Source organism: Chaetodon auriga, chromosome 6 (assembly GCF_051107435.1).
Source record: "Chaetodon auriga isolate fChaAug3 chromosome 6, fChaAug3.hap1, whole genome shotgun sequence".
Lineage (NCBI taxonomy): Eukaryota > Metazoa > Chordata > Actinopteri > Chaetodontiformes > Chaetodontidae > Chaetodon > Chaetodon auriga.
Window position 1 is genome coordinate 513121 of NC_135079.1, and position 12278 is coordinate 525398.

The 12278-nt window shown below is 46.8% G+C and overlaps 1 protein-coding gene across 4 annotated transcripts in view; it reads left to right on the forward strand.

Moving 5' to 3' along the window:
* The first annotated feature begins 7367 nt into the window (after window positions 1-7367).
* znf609a (zinc finger protein 609a) overlaps window positions 7368-12278 on the forward strand; it is a 41676-nt gene continuing 36765 nt past the window's right edge. For 2 of the 4 annotated variants that reach the window (XM_076732938.1, XM_076732941.1), the window contains exon 1: window positions 7466-7810. The gene's annotated coding sequence lies outside the window, so the exon portion shown is untranslated. Of the gene's footprint in view, window positions 7811-12278 lie in introns of all 4 variants that reach the window. The other 2 variants (XM_076732943.1, XM_076732942.1) reach the window with 2 other exon arrangements.

The following is a 12278-nucleotide window of genomic DNA, read 5'->3' on the forward strand; positions in this document are numbered from 1 at the left end:
GCTGCACCTCTGATGGTAACCTCACATTCACTCATTCACAAGCTCCCAGTCCCACTCAGCAGGAGGTGTGTGTGTGTGTGTGTGTGTGTGTGTGTGTGTGTGTGTGTGTGTGTGTGTTTGCAGGTCTGGGGGGCTGTCGCCATGGAGATGTACCCCTCTTTATGTCATTGCAGCAGATAAAGTTCCCATTAATTATTACTGAGCCAAGGAGGCATGAACACACACACACACACACACACACACACACACACACACACTCGCCTGACTTTAATTCATGTATGTGTGGCTGTAGGTTGCAGTGCTAAACATCATAAAATTTACAAAACTTTATTTAAATATTCAAATTAAAGATCCTCAAAGCTTTTGCAGTGGTGGACACTGATTGGCTGACAGCAGCAGCTCCTCCCATGACAGTTTTTGCCCACTGCTTGAACACTATGGACACGTGATCAGACCGAAGTAACAAAACTTGAAGTTTTCTTACTTTACCTTAAACACAGTGTAACTGTACCCTGAACAAAGTGCTGCTTTCACTTTAGTTTCAATTTTGAAACACACCTGCTCCTTTCTGAAACACACCTGCTCCTTTCTGTAACACACCTGCTCCTTTCTGAAACACGCCTGCTCCTTTCTGTAACACACCTGCTCCTTTCTGAAACACACCTGCTCCTTTCTGAAACGCACCTGCTCCTTTCTGTAACACACCTGCTCCTTTCTGAAACACACCTGCTCCTTTCTGTAACACACCTGCTCCTTTCTGTAACACACCTGCTCCTTTCTGTAACACGCCTGCTCCTTTCTGAAACACACCTGCTCCTTTCTGTAACACGCCTGCTCCTGCTCCTTTCTGTAACACGCCTGCTCCTTTCTGTAACACGCCTGCTCCTTTCTGTAACACACCTGCTCCTTTCTGAAACACACCTGCTCCTTTCTGTAACACGCCTGCTCCTTTCTGAAACACACCTGCTCCTTTCTGTAACACGCCTGCTCCTGCTCCTTTCTGTAACACGCCTGCTCCTTTCTGTAACACGCCTGCTCCTTTCTGTAACACACCTGCTCCTTTCTGTAACACACCTGCTCCTTTCTGTAACACGCCTGCTCCTTTCTGAAACACGCCTGCTCCTTTCTGTAACACGCCTGCTCCTTTCTGAAACACGCCTGCTCCTGCTCCTTTCTGTAACACGCCTGCTCCTTTCTGTAACACGCCTGCTCCTGCTCCTTTCTGTAACACGCCTGCTCCTTTCTGAAACACGCCTGCTCCTGCTCCTTTCTGTAACACACCTGCTCCTTTCTGTAACACGCCTGCTCCTTTCTGAAACACACCTGCTCCTTTCTGTAACACGCCTGCTCCTTTCTGAAACACGCCTGCTCCTGCTCCTTTCTGTAACACGCCTGCTCCTTTCTGTAACACGCCTGCTCCTGCTCCTTTCTGTAACACGCCTGCTCCTTTCTGAAACACGCCTGCTCCTGCTCCTTTCTGTAACACGCCTGCTCCTGCTCCTTTCTGTAACACACCTGCTCCTTTCTGAAACACGCCTGCTCCTGCTCCTTTCTGTAACACACCTGCTCCTGCTCCTTTCTGTAACGCACCTGCTCCTTTCTGAAACACACCTGCTCCTTTCTGTAACACGCCTGCTCCTGCTCCTTTCTGAAACACACCTGCTCCTTTCTGTAACACGCCTGCTCCTTTCTGTAACACGCCTGCTCCTTTCTGTAACACGCCTGCTCCTTTCTGTAACACGCCTGCTCCTGCACACTACACACTACTTCATACAGAGGACACTTCATTCATACATGAAATCTCAGGGTAGCGTTGGGAAAACACATCCATTCAAAGTACGAAACACAGTGGGTAATTGGAAATACTCAGACACACACCTGAAAATACTTACTTACAAAACTGAGCACCAATCAGCCACAACAGCTCAGCAACAGCTGGCTAACGCTCCCTTTGCAACAAAAAGTGGTCGTTCTGTGAAACATACAGTACAGTATAGTACATAATACTGCACCATTGAGATGTTACAGTACTGTGTACAGTATACAGTACAGTACTGTAAATACAATAAAGTTCTGTGAAACATGCAGTGATTATATTGAGAAGTTTCAGTACTGTGTGTGGTATATACAGTAAAGTACAGTATATACAGTACTGTAAAAAAGAACCAAACCAATCAGAATTGGTGGTTTCATTGTCCTACAGAATGGCTGAAGACCTTCTGCTTGGTGGACACAAAGCCTGTTCACCCAACAGCAGGAACTCACCATCGTAGAAACAGTCAGAGCAAACAGCAGCTGTGGAACAAACACATGCAGACAGGCAAGAATTCATCAACATAAATCGAGTGAGCGTTAACCATCAGACGCCTCTTTGTAAAGCACAACATCACCATGAAGCAGTTGTACAGAGTCCCATTTGAGAGGAACAGTTTCAGGGTCAAATGACTTCAGCATGAATATGTACAGGTAAGAGTTACGGGCCTTTACATTTACAATCCAGTATCAGTAGCACATACATTCAGAGGGAGCCACAGGTACCCGTGTGTTTGTGTTTTTCTTTTCTGTTCTCTGCACTGCATGTACTGTACTGTACTGTACTCTACTGTACTGTAAAGTACGGTAATGCACAGTACTGAGCTGATGTCATTTGTAACCTTACAGTAATTCTATTGCGGCACTTTTCATTTTTGGTTTTGGTTTGTTGGAGAAGAACAGAAACTGTGTCACAAACAGTTTCACTGAGCTTCACTGGATGAATAAACCAGTGGAAATGAAAACTGCAGTGTTTTATAGAAAGTACACAGTGTGTGGCTCTGATCTGAGAGCGTGTTCGTACGATGGAGGTGTGTATCCTGTTGTCATCAGAGTGACATTTTGACAAAGGACTGTTGGTTTTGATCGCAGAGTTTCACTTTGACACAGGTGTGAACACTTCATTTCCCAGTGTTGGGGCTGATTTGCTGGTGTGTAGAGTTTTGACACAGTGAGCCAAGTTTAGCAAAAAGTCTTCAAGCAACGAGCAAAAAGTGTGAAACGAGGTAAACTCATCTGAACTGAAGCGAGACGTGTCGCCGACTCACATCTTTACGTGATCGTCCGACGCTCACGGTCGCAGATTAGGTGCAGACATTTCTCTGCAGTGACCCTGTGAGGATCAGGCCCGTCACGTCTCGTTCTGTTTGTCTCTCTGTCCACAGCTGTCCTGTGTTTTCTCTCTGAAGAACCATCAACCTGACAGTCAGCTCTTCCTTCTGACCGTGTCAGCGTCAGCCTCTGTCGACGGACGTCAAGTCCACCGAAGTGTTGCTCTCTGCGCCTTAAAACACATGAATATATTTACATGCTGTGCTCTTAAATCTGCATATTATTGATTCTCTGTTCTGCATGTTCTGTCCTCGTCAGTGTTTCTGTCTCATTCTCTCACAGAACTCTTTCATCATGATTTCGTAGTCTGAGCTGTTCTGTGTCTGCAAACCTGAAGACACGAAACATGAAGAATTAACACACGTGGGACTCGGCACAGGTGTCTGTCTGTCACCTCCACCAGCGACGGCGTCCTCAAGAGGCGGAGCATGACGGAGTTAAACGTCAGGCCACAGACAGAGACGATGATGACAGACGAGCTCACAGACAAACAGCTGCCTCCTTTTCTTGTGTCTGTCCCTGTTTGGGACGTCTCCACTGCATGGCGGTCAGTCCCAGGTGGTCCCACAGGTGAGGTCAGTGATGAAGCATATTTACAAGTGAAAGACTTGAAGGATGAAGACGAACTCATGTTTCAGTTTAAACCTGTCGCCATGTTTTGACCTTTTTTCTCTCACTGTTCGTCATGGACGCAGCGAAGCAGCTAGCGGGCTCTTCCTTATTGTGCCTTCAAAGTTCCGATGAGCCGACGACCGACGCCGCCATATTTCCCTAAGCCTGACCAAACCGTAACCACGGCGCTGTGACGCCACAAGCTGCGTTTCCACCTTTAAACCTCTGAAACATCACAAAAATGAAAGAAAAAAAATTAGCCGATTCCATGAACTGGTGTGGAGCGTGGTTTCATCAGAAGGCTTTAAATCTCAAAGAAGAAGACGAAACAAAACCAGTTGATAGATGAGAATATGGAGAGAGGTCTTCAGCAAGCTTTCGTCTTCCTCCTCCTCCTCCTCCTCCTCCTCCTCCCTCTGCCTTACCATCACGTAAACTTGGTTGTCTGAGTGTTGTGACCTTCGGCACGTGGTCTGCCGAGGCCGGGGATCGAACCACCGACCTCCTGATCGGTGGAGGCCCGCTCTGCCACAGCAGCCCCTCTTGCTCTTGTTTGTTTGTAGCACAGGTGATCTGTGAGTGGGAGCTGAGCTGTGGGGCCTCAGTGGAAGGAGGCAGCTTAGAAAGTGTGTGTGTGTGTGAGTGTGAGTGTGTGTGTGAGTGTGTGTGAGTGTGAGTGTGTGTGTGTGTGTGTGTGTGAGTGTGTGTGAGTGTGTGTGTGTGAGTGGGAGCTGAGCTGTGGGGCCTCAGTGGAAGGAGGCAGGTAGAAATGACTAGGATATAAAATCCACTCGTTTCCGTCCTCCTGATCTCCTGAATGCACACGAAACTCCACACCGGAGCACGTTTCAAAGAACGCGTCAATGTGCTGCTCGCCGCCGCACCCAGGACGCCACGTCCTCTGGTTTCAGCTTTTCAGCTGTGTGTGAGTGTGTGTGTGTGTGTGTGAGTGAGTGAATGAGTGAGTGAGTGTGTGTGTGTGAGTGTGTGTGTGTGTGTGTGTGAGTGTGTGTGTGTGTGTGTGTGTGTGAGTGTGTGTGTGTGTGTGTGTGTGTGTGAGTGAATGAGTGAGTGTGTGTGTGTGAGTGTGTGAGTGTGTGTGTGTGTGTGTGTGAGTGTGTGTGTGTGTGTGTGTGTGAGTGAGTGAATGAGTGAGTGTGTGTGTGTGTGTGAGTGTGTGTGTGTGTGTGTGTGTGTGTGTGAGTGTGTGAATGTGAGTGTGTGTGTGAGTGAGTGTGTGTGTGTGAGTGTGTGTGTGTGTGTGAGTGTGTGAATGTGAGTGTGTGTGTGAGTGTGTGTGTGTGTGTGTGTGTGAGTGTGTGTGTGTGTGTGTGTGAGTGTGTGTGTGTGTGTGTGTGTGTGTGTGTGAGTGAATGAGTGAGTGTGTGTGTGTGAGTGTGTGAGTGTGTGTGTGTGTGTGTGTGTGAGTGTGTGTGTGTGTGTGTGTGTGTGAGTGAGTGAATGAGTGAGTGTGTGTGTGTGTGTGTGAGTGTGTGTGTGTGTGTGTGTGTGAGTGTGTGTGTGTGTGTGTGTGTGTGTGTGAGTGTGTGAATGTGAGTGTGTGTGTGAGTGTGAGTGTGTGAATGTGAGTGAGTGTGTGTGTGTGAGTGTGTGTGTGTGTGTGAGTGTGTGAATGTGAGTGTGTGTGTGAGTGTGTGTGTGTGTGTGTGAGTGTGTGTGTGTGTGTGTGTGTGTGTGTGAGTGTTTGAATGTGAGTGTGTGTGTGAGTGTGAGTGTGTGAATGTGAGTGTGTGTGTGAGTGTGAGTGTGTGTGTGTGTGCACGCGCACATGTGTTTGTTCACTGACCTGCAGTTTTTTGAGTTTGAGCTGGATGTGGGGTGGTGTCCTCATGCCCTTGTTGTCCACTACTGGCAGGGCGGCGCTCACCTGGACAGGTAAACACAGGTGAGTGAAATGTGACAACAGTCAGTGACACCTGGTGCATGCAGACTGAGTGTGTGAGTGTGAGTGAGTGTGTGTGTGTGTGTGTGTGTGTGTGTGTGTGTGTGTGTGTGTGTGTGTGTGTGTGTTCTCTCCTCTGGCTGTGATGAAACGCTGTGTGGAATCCATTTATGTTGAAGTCTGCTTATTACCCTCTACAGTGGAGAGGGACGGATGGGCGAGAGACACTGGGAGAGTGGAGGAGACAGAGGGAGAGAGAGGGGACAGATCAGTGATTGGACAATGAAGAACTTTTTATTTCATCCTGTGTCTGTGACGTCTTCCTTTGAGTCTGAGGACGTCCAGCGGAGCAGTCGTCGATGTGAGAGTAATCAGAGACATTGATCGAGTGTTTTTGATGTGTCTCTCTGATCTGATCAGTGTCCACTCTGTCCTCCAGTCTCCAGCCTATGACGTCACTCTGACAGGCTCACTCACTTCCATGCAGACAGAATCCTGATTGATTCACTCTCTAATTCCAGGTGGCAGGTGATTGCTTTGTCAGCCGCCTCCTCCCACACACTAACACACAAACACACACACCTGTGTGTGACAGGTGATCTGCTCTGGTGGCAAACTGCAATGAGAAAAAAGCAACTGCAGCCCAAAAAGTAATTTCCCAATAAACCTTCATTCCAGCAGAGACATCTGAAAAACTGTTGACAGCAGACATCAAAGTCCGAACAAGCTCCCTTAAATCATGACGGTGGACTGATCGACTTCATCCTATTGATTGATTGATTGATTGATGGTTGATAACGTCTGTGGGACCATCCAGTGGCCACAATGCCGAAGACATCTCTGAAGAGACAAAACTTTCTGGATTGTGAACACATTATGAACGGAGCACCGGGGGCATAAATAGATAGACAGAGACTTAATTTATGTGCAGGGCCAATTGTGTGTCACAATGAAAATGGACATGAGACATATGGAGACAACATCACCCACGACAGCAGGACGTCTTCAGTTCATTCATTTACACAGCACGTTATTTCATCCTGATGTCAGGAAGAAAAAACAGCTAAATGAGAGGTTTGGAAGGAGAAAAGTTGTGTTTTTAGCTGATTTCAAGGAAAAGTCTTATAGGTGGTGCTGGACATTGGGTGACGAAGGAAATGCTTGCTGTTGATGAACTACAGTAGCGAGAAGGCTTGTTAGCTCCAGTGCTAACAGGACAGAGAGTTTTCAAAAGATGAGCTCATTTATTGGCATGTTACTGGCATGCTTTACACTGTCATGTCATCATCATTATGTTGTTTAGGAGACTTCTCCACCTGTCCAGAATCAGGCGAAAACACGTCCTTTCAACCTCTTCAGCTCTGTCTCTCTGTTTCAGATGATCCTCCCAGGATCCTCCCAGCAGCTCTCATCCCTCAGTGGCAGCAGTGTCACAAATAAAAACAGAGCACTGAAGAGTTTTAACAGCATGATGTGAATGAACGAGCTCAGACAGAAGAGAACAACATTTTACTGCTCTCACCACTGAAGTACATTTTCCTCATTATACTGACATAATTTACTGAAGTAACATTTACAACGCAGTAACAGAGTATTTCTTACAGGGCGGTATTAGTACTTTTCTGACCCAAAGAGTAGGATCTGAATACTTCCACCTCTGCTGGTGACATGAATCCAGTCGTGACTTCCGTCCACTGAATCCAGGTCCAGTCATGAGCAGACTCCAGGGGAGCCAGTCCAGGTCCAGTGACTCCATTGATCCAGTGATCCGGGGTTTGGCTGTATTGTACCTAACAGCCATTTAGCCCCACAGTGCTGTTTGTCTGTCTGTTGCTGTCTGTGTGTCTGTTAACGGGGAGAACGTTGATGTGGGAACTCTGGGAGTATCACACCCAGGCATGGAATACCCGGGATTAGTTCTGTGTTCGTCTAGGCCCGAGAACTGAGCCCAAAATGTCGATGTTTCCCGCTGTTTTCCAGTTTTCTCCGGGATGTGACCGTGTGATGGCTGCGGTCCAGTGAACTGGGAGCACGTTGACTGGTCTGCCTGTTCAATCCACCAGTTTGGGAGCTTGTCTTAACTGTTTTACTGGGATTACTGGAACCTATGGAGTGTACATGAACATTGGCCGGATAGTGATTTCAAACGGGGTAAGTGCACACGTTGAACTCGGCTTCCTTGGTCGGATTTGGATCCACTTTTTGTAAACGCGGGATAGCCTGCTAGCTATCCTGGGGGTTAGCTCAGCAGGCTAGCTCCTGCCTTTGTCTGGAGAGACCGGGGAGCTAAGAGGCATGCGTCCATCATCGGACACGTCCCCGTCTGACCCACTTGTTTCCTTTTACCTGAAAATTTTGATCCACTGACTGCACGCTCACTCTAAACACATTTACCGATGCCTTTCACTGTTTGTGTAACGACAAGTCTCACCTGTTAATGACGTTAGCGACGTAACGTTAGCTAGCTTACGTTACGATGTCCGTTTGGTGTGTTTAACCGTCAGTTTAAACGAGCAGTTAGATGTTTAGCGTGGTTTCAAGAGATTGTAGCATTTTAGAAACTTCCGAACAGCAATGAAACTTATTCCGGATCCTCTCATTTTGTAATATTCTTGTGATTATGCTTGAAATTGGCATAAATGCTGGATACAGGGGGAAACAACACGGGGGTAAATGTAAACGACTGTCCGATAATGGATCTATGTATATGACAGGGAGGCTGAATGCGCCGCATCGGTAATTGTCCATCACACGACAAATAGGACGTTAGGTCAACAGTTACATAAAGGATCTGTGCAGCGATGTACGTTTGGGCTTGGATCTGGTTCGACGTCTGTAATCTCGCCCTGAAATGCTGGCGGGGTTCCTGTAACGTGGCTTGTTTGTTGCGAAGTTACGCGGGGGACAGCGAATCTGACCGACAGAGCTAAACAGTAGTGCGTCCGATAATGGATCTCGTTAGCCTTGTAGTGGGCCACGGTGGGCCTCGGACGGGGTGCATAAGTTGTGACAAGTACCTTCGTATTATTCGATATTGGACTGTTAGGTAACTGTTTTTGTTTGTGTTTGACTCCAATATTATTCAGTTAAATCGTCTGTGAGACGTTATTAGTGTGCACGTTAGCTTTGGTTAAAGGGCAGAGAGCTCCAGGGCGGACGAATCAGCTCCACTAGCTAGCTAGCATCCGATAAATTCAGCTAACGGTAGTTAGCATTGCTAGCTCCGCGGAACTGGTGTGTTTGCAACAATTTAATGTTTCTTTGCATTTGCAGTAAGCTAGCCTCACTCCCTCATATAATTAGCATTTTAAGCATTGCTTTTGTTTATTGTTCCCACGACGTAAACGGGCAGCGGTCCACAGATGAGTAACGTGGCTAACGTAAACGCAGGCTAACAGTGTGAGATAAATATGTGCTGATCAGCGCTGCCAGCTTCACGTTATCTGGATCTCGTTGCACTGATGCAAAAGTCAGTTGAGTTGCTGTTAGATAAATATGTCGTGAGAAGTGTGACCTATAGGCACAAGAAGCTGGTGATTGGCCTGTAACGTTAGATATCAGGCTAAACTACGAGGAAGGAAAATACTCGCCTGTTGTAGTTTACTTTGAACACCTGGAAGTAGCGTCATCAAGGTGTGTGATGGTCTTTTTACATAGAATATTCTAATTTTTATCCACCTGTAGTGCTGCCTTGTGTTTTGATTCCAGTATCAGGACACTCATCAACTCTGAGGCAGCATCAGGGATCATTATACTTACCTGTTCATGAACAAAGGGACACAGCAGGCAGTCCATGTCTGACTGTCAGGTCAGTCTATGGACGTACAGGATGCCAGTTCATGTTGTGGGAGGTGGATTCTGTCAGCGTCTCACAGTCGTTTGGCTCGTTCTGTAGCACCGTATGACTTGAGCTGCTTGTCCATTATCATACTTACTAAATGAGCTGTCGCTGCCTTCTTTCAGTGAGGTGCACCAGTAGATTTGTGGCCTCGGGGTTAAGGTCGCTGTGCCTAAAGATGAACTTGAACTTGGAGGAGTGGTGCAGTAGAACACAGTGCCAGTGGTCTTTTCATTGATAACGTACTCCATGTCAGCGCTGTGGGAGAGCGTGATGAAGCAGTGAAACCGAGAGGGTTGTTTGAGGCGTTTCATAGGACTCTCTCAAACCAGTCGCAGAGAGTCATTTGGTGGACGTTTGGACACGAAAAAACTTGAGTGTTAGTCAGCAAACAGGCCCTGCAGTATCGTCCACGCCTCCTCAAAAGGCTTCAGTGCTCCACATATGTCCACGCTCCAGTGTTATCCAGCTACAGCAAACTTTCTCAGCTGGTTTTCTGCTGATAATCTCAGTGGACCCTCGACTGTGATGTCACATCGACCGTAGGAAGTTCGAACGCGACACTATAAATAGGTTAAAATCCAGATTCCCGTTCCTGGATGATGAAAGGTTCCTCCTGTGTGCTGATTATGTTATACCTGTAAAAGTTCATATCTGAAGGCTTGACCCCATTAAGATTCTGGTTCCCATTACTGTTGAATTTTGGATAAGGTCACGCATGTCCTCCACAGAGATCCTGTCATGCTAACGGTCCCTCAGTGTGTTTTATGGTTTGGCTCAGAAACACTTGGAGTGATACAGCAGCTTTTGATTTAAAGCATAACCTGATGTCATGTGACATTACAGAGACAGCTTAGTGAGACAAGTGTCACTTTTCTGGATTCTTCGTGACAGGGTGTCCACGAGCGGACATCCACAGGCTAATTTTAGATAAGACTGTATTTTCACACCCTTTACAGCTGCGCATGAAGAGGAGGAACAAATAATCTATATTGTGATGCAGTCTGTTGTGGTGTCTGCTGGCCCCAGTGTCATGATGTCTTCTTTTCCTGCAGATATGTGAACTCTGAATTCACTTCACAAATTCAGGCCCTTCAGCGTTTTGAAGGCTGGTGGTTGGTTAGGCTTTGTGTGTGTGAAAGTGTTATGTCTCAGTTCTCTCATAATGCAGTGAATTCATACAACACTGGGTTGACTCCTGCTCGGTGAATTTGCCTTTTTACGAGTTTATTTGTCTCCTCAGTTACGCAGGTACTGTGATGTACTTTCTAATGATATATCATGCAGAGTAAAGTCACGTGTCGTGATACTGTCAGTATTGTAGGCAGTAATTTGTCACTTGCAGTTTTATTTTCATGTACATTTGTGAACAGAATACATGAAGTTCGTCACTGTTTTAATCTTACTGTGTGGAAAACACACTTCAGTTGACTTCTTGCCACCGTGCATCATCAGTGTCTCACACACACACACACACACACACACACACACACACACACACACAAAGTGAACAAGCTCCTGATAAGTAGTATAGTATCAGTGAAGTGTACATTAATAGCTGTGGACACACAGAGGTCTGGACTGTGGTTATCTGCAGTCCAGTGAGACCTCTGTCATGTTGGTTGATGGTCTGGTCGACGGCAGGATCGCTGAGCCAGTCTGCCCCGGAGGAGGACTCCAACAGGAGGCAGAACTCTGTCTGCTCCTCCTGGGAGGCCACTCAGACAGGAAGAGAGAGTTACCTGACCTGCCAGCACTCAGTCCTGGAGGTCCTTCAGTGACGCTGCAGCCTCGAATGACTCAGAGGATTTTCAGTGGAGTTACCTGAGCTGATGAACACCTGCAGACATCAGCAGCTGAGCCTGGCCTCCACAGAATCAGAATCAGAGCAGCAGGCTGTCAGGCTTTTGGATGCATAAGAAACAGATAAATATTAGACTAATCAGAAGATTACATCTTTTATATGTGCAGGAAAAGCACATGCAAAATCAGTTATACTACATGACAGTGATTCGTGATGAGAAGACGGCCATTTTTTAGAAATCATCCCAGTAGAAATCTGACTGAGGAGATGCCTATTGTTGTTAACCTGCTCCGCTGTTTCCCAGTTAGTAAAAGAAGAATGGGGCTGCAGATTTCCTGTGCCACGGGCAGAAAGTAGTGACAGAAAACAGAAAGAAAGAAAGAAAATGTCATGGTTAAGATCAGCCTGACACAGGACTACTTACAGAAATAACGCTTTAATCGGCATATTTCCTCAGCGGTCATGACAAACATGAAGTTAGGATGAAGTTTGGTGCAGCCTCCTCATCAGATAGACAGCTGTCCATGCCTCAGACATGTCACTTACTACTGATGTACAGAGATAAGGTCAGGCCGGGGCAGGTCTCAGGGTGTAGCGTCTCCTGACCGCTGACTGACTGCATCAGGGAGAGATTAATGGAAAGGTGGAGCCGGGTGGAGCAGTGGATGACTGGTGCAGCTTCACCCTCCACATTCTCACTGAAATCCATTCATTTCTAATCAGCTGACAGTGATCAATGACATCATTTCTAGACACAGCGAGTTCTTGTGATGATTGAGTGGAGAGATGCTGTTACACAGGGGAAACTAGATTTTCATCTGATCAGTGAAATACTCCATTATTTTATTGATCATGGATTTATGGTTAATGGAGTCATTTCTCAAGCAAAAATCAGATCAGATATTTACTGGTTCCAGCATCTCCAAGACCTGCCGTCCCCTGCGTGACTAGTGTTTGCTGCCTTCATTGGTTTGGTT